The 9,772-nt window shown below is 37.7% G+C and overlaps 1 protein-coding gene across 7 annotated transcripts in view; it reads left to right on the forward strand.

The window, feature by feature from the left end:
• The window catches only part of FUT8 (fucosyltransferase 8 (alpha (1,6) fucosyltransferase)), a 232,794-nt gene that overhangs the window by 27,361 nt on the left and 195,661 nt on the right, over positions 1–9,772 (forward strand). For 3 of the 7 annotated variants that reach the window (XM_005877902.2, XM_014549147.1, XM_014549152.1), the window contains exon 1: positions 3,013–3,091. The exons of 2 other annotated variants lie outside the window; for them this stretch is intronic. The gene's annotated coding sequence lies outside the window, so the exon portion shown is untranslated. Of the gene's footprint in view, positions 1–3,012; positions 3,092–9,772 lie in introns of those variants that run through there. 2 more of the 7 variants (XM_005877901.2, XM_014549148.1) reach the window with 2 other exon arrangements.

Below are 9,772 nucleotides of genomic sequence, written 5' to 3' on the forward strand. Positions count from 1 at the left end.
GTTTTTATTGATTTTTAGAGAGAGAGGGAGAAGGATATAGAGATAGAAACATTGATGAGAGAGGAACATCTTTGATTGACTGCCTCCTGCATGGCCCCCATTTGGATTCAAGCCCGAAACCCAAGCATGTGCCTTCACCTGGATTGAATCCAGTGACCGGATTGAACCAAGAGCAATCACTCTTGGTTCCTTTCCTTGGTGATATATATATATATATTTCCTTTCTTATTCTTTATTTTATTGGATATATTTTTGTTATTTGTCAGATAGTTTTTCTTCATCATACATAGTTCTGTTCACAGTTTTTTTATATGTCTAAATAATACGATAATGGCTACTGAATTTTTACCAACTAATTTTTGCCATCTATCACAATAATAGTTGTTTTCTTTCTAAGGCTCTTAATGTGATTAATTATGTTACTCTATTCTTTTTTTTAGTTACCTTTTTTAGCATTATTTTTAGTTTTTTGTTTTGTTTTGTTTTTTATTGTCTAAAGTTTTACATATGTCTCCTTTTTCCCCCTGCTTAACCCCCCTCCCCTCCCCAGCCATTCCCACCCCAGGCAAGCCCCCACTGTCCGAGTGTCTGTGTCCATTGATTATGCTAATATGCATGCATACAAGTCCTTTGGTTGCTCTCTAACCCTCGCCCCTCCCCTGCCATTTGTCTCTGGATCTATTCTTGTTCAACAAATTATGTTGATCATTATATCCCACACTAGAGGCCCAGTGCACAAAATTTGTGCACTGGTAGGGTCCCTAGTGGCTGCCAGCTGCTGGCTGGGGCCTCTCTTCCCCCGGCTGCCTGCTGCCGCTGCAGGCTGGGGCCTCCCTTCGCACCTGCCTTGGCCTGGCGCCACCCGCTCACCCACTCCACCATCCCGCCATGGTCCTGCTCTTGTTGGGGCCCATTGGGCTGGCAGCACCTCCACTGCTGCCCACTGCCAGCGCCGTGTCCCGAATGCCTGCCATGTTCCGCACTGCCCCCTGATGGTCAGCACACGTCTAACTCCCGGTCGGTGGAACTCCCAACCGTGGGGACAATTTGCATATTATTAGCCTTTTATTATATAGGATATGAGTGAGATCATGTGATATTTATCTTTCTCCATCTGGCTTATTTCGCTTAGCATAATGCTCTCCAGTTCCATCTATGTTGTTGCAAATGGTAAAAGTTCCTTCTTTTTTATAGTGACATAGTATTCCATTGTGTAGATGTACCACAGTTTTTTAATCCACTCATCTGCTGATGGGCACTTAGGCTGTTTCCAAATCTTAGCTATTGTAAATTGTGCTGCTATGAACATAGGGGTGCATATATCCTTTCTGATTGGTGTTTCTGGTTTCTTGGGATATAATCCTAGAAGTGGGATTACTAGGAGTTCCATTTTTAACTTTTTGAGGAAACTGCATATTGTCTTCCACAGTGGCTGCACGAGTCTGCATTCCCACCAGCAGTGCACGAGTACAAATATATTTTAATGATGGTGTCATTATAGCAGTGTAAGAAAATTTGTTTCATGCATTATAGGCACTTTTTGTTCAAAAGTGGTATTTCTAATTTAGATAAATTACCTTATGATAACCAGAAATAGCCCCAAATCAAAGCTATATTTAATGAATGAAGATTTGTGACTTTTGACAATATTATACAGATTGTGTTGAGACTTTAAAGAAGTTCCAAAGGTTGAATCCCAAAGCTTTTTATGCAATGGCAGCATTCTAGGAATAAGTATAGAGCTTTTTTTTTTTTTTAATGTTTTTATTGATTTTAGAGAGAAAAGGAGAGGGAGATAGAGAAACATTGATGTGAGAGAGAAACATTGATCAGTTGCCTCCCGTATGCACCCCAACTGGGGATTAAACCCGAAACCTGGGCATGTACCTTGGCTGGGAATTGAACTGGTGACCTTTTGGTGCACAGGATGATGCTCATCCAACTGAGCCACACTGGCCAGGGCAAGTATAGAGCTTTTTAAGGTTACTATTTTTGTAGCAACAATATTATTTTGAATATATGCTATGTCATGTTTATTTTTAAATGTCCCACTGAATTTATAATACATATAAAGTACCTAAGCATGAATTAAGTAATGGGAACATTTTCAGTTGTAAAAGAAAACAGACACTTCTTTCTGTAACTTCTGAAGCTTCAAAATACTAAAGATGATCATTATTTATATTTTACCAAGGCATTTTATTTTTAATCATAATAAATGAGCAGCTGTCAGAAGATACAGCCATTTCTAGGTTTAGAATTGCTATTCTTTATATAGTTTTCTCAAATACTTGTCTTCTAGAAAATAGATATTAAGGATTTCTTAAGTAATCGATTACTACTTTGATATTTAAGCAAAGCATAAGAGCAAGACTAGAACCACATTAAAGCATTAAAATGATTAATTTGAAAGCTTTGTAACATAGCAAAGAAAAAGATGGAGTAATACACAATGAGAATGACTACAGAACTTCATTACCTATGATCAGAATACAGTATAGAAGGCTGTCTTTACAAAAGAATAACAATCAAGTCAAATAGACGAAAGAATTTGTGCCGTTCTGCTAGTTAAGTGAAAATGAGGTGAACAATTATTTAGGAAGTGTGCTCCAAAATACTTGCTTATGTTGGTTTGCAATTCTTTTCTAATTGACTCACTTCAGTGGTTGTTTCAGACCTATTCTTCCTCCTTTCTAGCCCCTATTCCAGTATACAACTGGTCCCAACTTATAATGGTTCACCTTAGAATTTTGGAGTTTTTTCATGGTGCAAAAGCAATACGAGTTTAGTAGAAACCATACTTCAGATTTTGAATTTTGATCTTTTCCCAGGTTAGCAATACGTGCTAAGATACTCTCTTGTGATGCAAGCTGCAGCTCCCACTTAGCCATCAATCACAGTAATCACAAGGGTAAACAACTGATACCCTACAGTGTACTGTGTTGCCAGCATTTTTTTGATATTTGTTTTGTGTTCTTGCATCCCATCATATCTACAAAATGCCCATCTGTGTCGCCTGCTTCTGATGAGAAGAAGAAGGCAGTTGCTCTTGAGATGAAACTAAAGATAACGTGCCCAACTGCAGGCTCATGTAGGTATTCTATACAAGTTTGAAGTAGGCTAGGATAACCTATGATGTTTGGTTGGTTAGGTGTATTAAATGCATTTTCAACTTAAGATATTTTCAACTTATGATGAGTTTACTGGGATAGAACATCTTTATTACTCTCAGATTTTATAGGTTGTTTCACCTTTTTTTTTTTTTTTAAAGAATAAGAAGATTACAGCAAATAGAAGCTTCTTCAGTTTTGGTTTTCTTTATCTCTAAATTGTATAATTGCTCCTTTTCTCTATCATTTGGTTTTAGGAATGTGTCCTTTAGACTTTCATGACTACTTCATGGTATTTCTTTTATCCATTTTTTTGTTTGTGTGTTTGTGAGTGGAAGGGAGGGATGGTGGGGCGGGGGAGAGAAAGATAAAGATCACAGTGAGAGAGATACATCAATTGGTTGCCTCCCGCACGTGGGATGGAACCTGCAACCCAGGTATGTGTCCTTGACTGGTAATTGAACCCGAGACCCTTCCGTGGCTCAGGCCGATGCTCCAACCATTGAGCTATGGCCAGGGCTCTTTTATCCCTTTTATCTGTCAGAATATATAGGTTCATTAGTTAACACCTTTATTATTTTATTTCAAGCTTTCCTAACAACATCTTTAATGGCCTCCCTCCCTCCCTGCAAATCCCAAAAACACCTTTCTTTATTCTTATCTCCTTTCCATGTTTTTTCTTTCTTTCTTTCTTTTTTTATATTACACAGTAGCCCAAAGGAAAAAGCGGTATGTCTATTGTTTCAATTTTGCTACCTTCTTTTTTACTAAAACTATTCTATCGTTACCAGTGTCCTTTGAATTGCTAAATGGGGATTTTTTTTGGTCTTAATTCATACTTTTTTTTTTTTTTTGTGGTTCAAAGGTCTTTTGGACCTTTTTTAAAAATCTTTAATTTCTTTATTGGTTAAGGTAATTCATACTTTTTAATTCTTCAGATTTGAATTGTGAACCCCTTTTCCTCCTCCCTTCTCCTTATAACTTTGTAGTTCTCCTTGGCCTTCTATATATTCTGGCTACTCTTTTCATGTACAAGGTCAACTTGTTTCTTAAGTATTTGCCTTGCACATTTTTCCTAATTTAGATTCTTTTTCTTGTACTGTTACCTGGTCCTTTGGTTTCAGAGAGTACCTCTTTCATATGACTCCTATACTGTAAGTGTCTGAAGTTCAGTTTCCAGCTGGAGAGCTCCATCTGTTTATCATGCCGTCAACCTCAATACGCTGACATATGAATTGTCTTTCTCTTAAAATGTATTCTTTCTAACTTTCCTTTCTCTTATTGGCTTATCCTTCCCATTTCCCAAACTTGATTTATGAGTCACCTTTGAAGTCCTCATTAGATCCATTCAATTGTCAAACTGTGAATTCTGTTACTAAGTGTTTCATCTGCTCTTTTCTATTTCATTTCTTACTATAGAAGTTTAGGTTCTCATTACCACTAACATATAAATAATTATAACTTGATAGAGGGAGAGGAGGCAGAGGCAGTTCTACTAGGGTATGATGGGAGGAAGCTGTGTTGAAGGGAAGTGGCATTTAAGTTTAGCATCAAAGAATAAGTAGGGACATTACAGGCAGACAAACTGAAGAAAGACTTATTATTTATTATATGTTGTCAACTCCTAAGACTTTTACTTTAATCCTTACTGCATGTGCATGTTTTTCCTTTTGGCATATACTGTTGCCTTTCTTCAGATATTAATGAAGATCGGTGAATGAACAATGTAAAGCCAGAGTGATACAAGTAACATGTATCTTTATTACCTAGCTTTTGAGTGAGTGAAGTGGTTAAATGTAAAGTAGTGAAAAGTTAGCATTACTTGCATTGAAAACTTAAAATCCAACTAAAATTTACATTAAAAGTGGTCTTTAAGGTTCTTGACACTTGGAACATAAATCTTTAGTAGGCAGCTATTTTCAGTCTAGTTATATATGGCTTTATTTTTTATTTCTTTCTCTTTTCATGCATGTGTGATTCCCTACAGCTTTATATTAATTATGATTAATGCTGAAAATAAATTAATGAAGGCCACAGCTAGTAAAGAGATAATTTTCTATTTTTGCTCCCTTAGAGAAACAAAATGTTACTGCTTAAAAATGGGAAGCATTAAAAACAACAACAGTCCTAAAATGGCTTCAACGAAAAGATGACTTATTGGCTCTGTATGTAGGAAGATCAAGTAGAGCAGTCCAGGAACAGCTAGATCCAGAAATTGAAGTGATGTCTTCAGGATAGTCTCCATTTCCTAACTTCACTTTTTTTCTCTGCCTTGGTCTCATATTCTGCTTATGTTAGAAGGCTTCTTTTGTGGCAGAGAGACATGCTTCAGAACACTGAGAACTTAAGTTTCTGGAGGAAGGTTTCTAATTGGGCTCATCCTTGGGCCAATCATTGTGGGGATTGATGACATTGGCATTGTCATCAGAACCACATAAAATATGGGGGTCACTTTTCGAAAGGAGGGGAATACAGTTGTCCCCCTTATCCACAATTTCACTTTCTGTCGTTTCAGTTAGCCACTATCAACGGTGGTCTAAAGATATTAAATGGGAAACTCCAGAAATAAACAATGCATAAATGTTAAATTGTATGCTGTTCTGAGTAGTGTGATGAAATCTCTCTCTGTGCTGCTCTGTATTGCCCTGTCCTGCCCAAAACGTGAATCATCCCTTTGTTCAGAATATCATGCTATATACACAACCTACCCCTTAGTTATTTAGTAGCTGTTTTGCTTATCAGATCTACTGTTGTGGTATCATAGTGCTTGTGTTCTAGTAACCTGTATAGTAGCCTAACGCTATGTCATCTCATCATGTACATATTGTATCATCTCACATGATCACAAGAAGAAGAAGGATGAGTACAGTACAGTAAGATATAGTCATGTACAACATAATGATGTGGTCAACAATAGACTGACTACTAGTATATAACAGTGGTCCGATAGATTGTAATGGATCTGAAAATTTCCTATCCAGTTGCTGTAAAATCATAGTGCAACACATTACTCACATGTTTGTGGAGATGCTGGTATAAATCTACTGAGCTGTCAATAGTATTAAATTATAGCACAGACCATTATGTATAGTACTTGATAAGAAATGACTGTTAATGGTTTATGAATTTACCATACAATACTTTAAAAAATTTTTTTATTTAAAAAGAAATTTTTTTATTGATTTTTAGAGAGAGAGGGAGGGAGGAGGGAGGGAGGGAGGGAGAGAGAGAGAGAGAGAGAGAGAGAAAGAAACATCAAAATGAGAGAGCAACATCCATCAGCTGCCTCCTCCATGTCCTTACCTGGCAAAACCTGGACATGTGCCCTGACCGGGAATCAAACTGGCAACATTTTGGTGCACAGGACACGCCCAACCAACTGAGCCACAGGGGCCAGGGCTATGTACTATACTTTCTATTGTTATTTTAGAGTGTACTCTTTCTATTTAATAAAAAAAAGTTTGCTGTAGAATAGTACGCCATGTTACGCCAGCCGCAGTGTCATACATCTTGTGTTTACCGTCAACTTATTGCATCATTTTCTCTTGTGCTTGATTTAATCTTGTGTTGTTTTGTTCATCATGGTCCCTAAGCATGGAAAATCCACTACTAGTGCTGCCAGTAAGAGGCCTTGTTGAGTGACTGAATTGGAAATGAAATTAAAAGTGATTAAGGACTCCAAAGGTAGAAAATCAGTGATGGGTTATTACGAGTCAGTCAGGCATATCTATTTAAGGATCTGCTTCATTGAAGGCAATGAGAGGAACAAAGATTCAAGAAGGGCCTGTTTCAGGCATGGAGAAATTTCTAATGACCTAAATAGAAGACTAGACAACAGAAGCCTATTCCTCTCAGCACCATGACAATCATGGGCAAAGGAAGAGGCTGGATCTGACTATGATGTTGAATTTACTGCTAGCTGTGGGTGCTTTAAATGATTAAAGCATTGTTATTCATTACAGAATGTGAAAGTGAGTGGTGAATCTCTAAATGCTCTCATGAAGGCAACTAAAAAATTTTGTGCCCTGACTAGGTAGCTCAGTTGGTCAGGATTGCGGGTTCAGTCCCAGTTCAGGCACATATAATCAACCAATGAATGCATAAATAAGTGCAACAACAAATCGGTATTTCTCTTCTCTCGCTCCCTTTCTCTCTCTCTAAAAATCAATAAATAAAATTTGAAAAAAAATTTTTTTGGAAATGCTAAAAATTTTGTGGAGGAAAATTACTCTGAGAGCAAATACTCAATGTGGATGAAACCTACCTATTCCAAAACAGATGCTTGAAAGGACTTGCATCCATAAAGAGGCCAAATCAGTGCCAGGTTTCAAGGGTCTGAAGGACAGGATAATAGTCTTGCTTAGTGGCTGTCTTGCAGGCTGCAAATTGAAACCCTTTGTGATCTGGCACAGTGAGAACCCCAGGACCCTTAACACATTGCAGACCAGTAGTTTTAATGTTAGCTTTACCTAGTGGCCAGATAAGTTTCTATTGAATGAGTACAAAAAATGTTTTACATAAATGTTAAAGGCACACTTTAAAATTAAATACCCATTGCATTTTGAAGTTACTTATTACATGTTCTTACAAGCTAATATCTTTTTAAAGATTTCTCCTGATTGGCCACAAGCCTTAGAACAGAAAACAGGAGACTTCTAGTAATGTTAAGAACCTCAGTAAGCACACACTGCCAGTGTACTACAGGAGCAATAAGAAGTCATGGATGATTTGACTACTCCTCCAAGATACTTTGCTGAATTGCTATGCTAGTGAAATGGAGTACTGTTTGGAGAATGACATTCCTTTTAAGAATTTGCTTATTGGTGACAGTGCTCCTGGACATCCTCCTTTTATTGGTAATCATCCCAAAACCAAATTGATCTTTCTCCCTTCAGACACCATCTCTTTTATCCAACTAATAGATCAAGGAATTACTAGTATAGTAGCGTTTAAGTCCTGTTACCTGGGGAGGATCTTTGCCCAGGCAGTTGCTGCATCTCAACTGATGAATTCACTGAGAAGACATTGATACAGTTCTAAAAGGATTACATCATCTATGACTGCATCAAGAGCCTTGCTTGGGCCCAGCTGGTATGGCTCAGTGATTGAGTGTCGACCTATGAACCAGGAGGTCACAGTTTGATTCCCAGTCAGGCAAATGCCTGCGTTGCAGTCTCAATCCCCAGTGTGGGGCGTGCAGGAGGCAGCCAATCAATGATTCTCTCTCATCATTGATGTTTCTATCTCTCTATTCCTCTCCCTTCCTCTCTGAAATCTATAAAAATACATATTAAAAAAAAAAGAGTCTTGTTTGGGCTTAGGGTGATGTCATCAAAGAGTGTATGAATGGCAGCTGGAAGAAGACACCCACGAGGTTAATCTATGACTTCAAAAGATTTGCCAAGGATGAGGAGGTTGTAAAAAGTCAACAAGGCTGTGGTTGAGATGGCAAATAACTTTAACCTGGTGTGCATGAGGATGACATTGAGGACCTCCTAGGGGTGGTTTCTGAGGAATTGAGGAGTTGTTGGAATTGGAATAGGAACACATAGCTGATGAAAATGCAAGAGAAAAGTAAACTGCAGGAGAAGAAAAGAAAGAACCCTCAAGAAAATTCACGGTGAATGGTTTAGCAGAAGCTTTGAAGATCTCAACCAGGGTCCTTAAAAAGTTTGAAAACATGGACTTCTAACCAAAAAGTTTTCATTAATAAAGAGAAATGCTTGTGCTGTATTGTCTGCTTACAAACAGATATATGATGAAAAAAAGTAACTATGTAAACCACCATGGATATATTTCTGAAAAGAGTGACACCTCCTCAAGAAGAGTCCTTGGGAGGTACTCTAGAAGAAGGCATTGCTATCATAGGAGATGTCAGCTCCCTACGTGTTATTGCCCCTTACGGTCTTCTAGTGGGAGATGTAGAGGTGAGAGACAGTGATACTGGTGAGCCTGAATCTGTGTAAGCCTAGGCTAATGTGTGTGTTTGTGTCTTAGTTTTTAACAAAAATGTTTAAAAAGCAAAACAAATTAAAAATTTTAAAAATAGGAAAAAGCTTATAGAATAAGGATATAAAGAAATTATTTTTGTAAATCTGCACGAGTTTTGCATTTTAAGCTATGTTTTATTATAAAACAATCAAAAGTTTAAAAATTAAAGTTTATAAAGTAAAAAAGTTACAGTAAACTTAGGTTAATTTACTTTTGAAAAAAGAAAAATAAAAAAGATTAATTTAGTGTAGCCTAAGCGTACAGTTTTAGAAAGTCTACAGTAGTGTACAGTAATGTCCTAGGCCTTCACATTCACTCACTACTCACTCACTGACTTACCTAGTGCAACTTCTAGTTCTGTATGCTCCCTTTATGGTAAATGCTCCATACAGGCGTACCATTTTTAAATTTTTACACTATATTTTTACTGTACTTTATAATGTTTATATATGTTTAGATACCCAAATACCATCCTATCTAATAAAGACAGAATATGCAAATTAACCATCACTCTGTGACAAAGATGGTGGCACCCACAGCCAATAAGGAGGGAATATGCAAATTGACATGACAAAGATGTCAGTGGCCGGGCCAGGATGCTTGCATCATTGCCATGGCGACGACGCAGGCGTTCCGCCCCGCCCCGGCCGCTCCAGGCCTCTGGGCAGCGC

This window comes from Myotis brandtii, unplaced genomic scaffold (assembly GCF_000412655.1).
Source record: "Myotis brandtii unplaced genomic scaffold, ASM41265v1 scaffold536, whole genome shotgun sequence".
NCBI lineage: Eukaryota > Metazoa > Chordata > Mammalia > Chiroptera > Vespertilionidae > Myotis > Myotis brandtii.